Source organism: Egretta garzetta, unplaced genomic scaffold (assembly GCF_000687185.1).
Source record: "Egretta garzetta isolate BGI_Z169 unplaced genomic scaffold, ASM68718v1 scaffold782, whole genome shotgun sequence".
Lineage (NCBI taxonomy): Eukaryota > Metazoa > Chordata > Aves > Pelecaniformes > Ardeidae > Egretta > Egretta garzetta.
In genome coordinates, this window is record NW_009258785.1 from 222,787 (window position 1) to 223,350 (window position 564).

The 564-nt window shown below is 54.3% G+C and overlaps 1 protein-coding gene across 1 annotated transcript in view; it reads right to left on the minus strand.

The window, feature by feature from the left end:
- NUAK1 (NUAK family kinase 1) overlaps nucleotides 1-564 on the minus strand; it is a 55,435-nt gene that overhangs the window by 50,213 nt on the left and 4,658 nt on the right. The window lies entirely within an intron of this gene.

Consider the following 564-nt stretch of genomic DNA (forward strand, 5'->3'; position numbering starts at 1 on the left):
GGGGGGGCGGGCAGGGCCCCGGGCGAGGCCGCCCCGGGCTGAGGGCTGGGAGGTGTTTCCAGAAAAACGCTTGGTTTTCCCCATTCGCCGCGCGGGCCGGGGTTTCCTGTAGGGTTTCCATGTAGCTGGATCTGGCAGGAAAACAGGGGCGCGCCCGGCCCCGGCGTGGCCTGGCGCGGTTTGCCAGCTCCAGGAGGTTTTTGCCTGTAAGAAACTTTTCCTGGGCCCAAGTCCTGCTGCGGTTGACACTCGTGCAAATCGGTGCCAAGATCTAGAGCGGGCAGAGCCCTCCCCTCCGCTTTCAGGAGCTTTGAAAGACAAGTGAATGCATCGGTTTTACTCTTCATTTCAAAGTTAAGGTGGTTATTTCTTCCATGAAGATGTCTTGAAAATTTAAACCGATGCAGACGTATAAATTGTTCCTAGGGTTAAGACAAATCAGATGTTTCTTTCAGAAAAGAAGCCCTCCCCAAGTCCATGGACAAAGAAGGCAAATGGTCTCTGTTGCAGCAGAAATGGGAAATTTGTGTGGGGTGAAATCACTTCAGCATGGTCCGGTCCGGT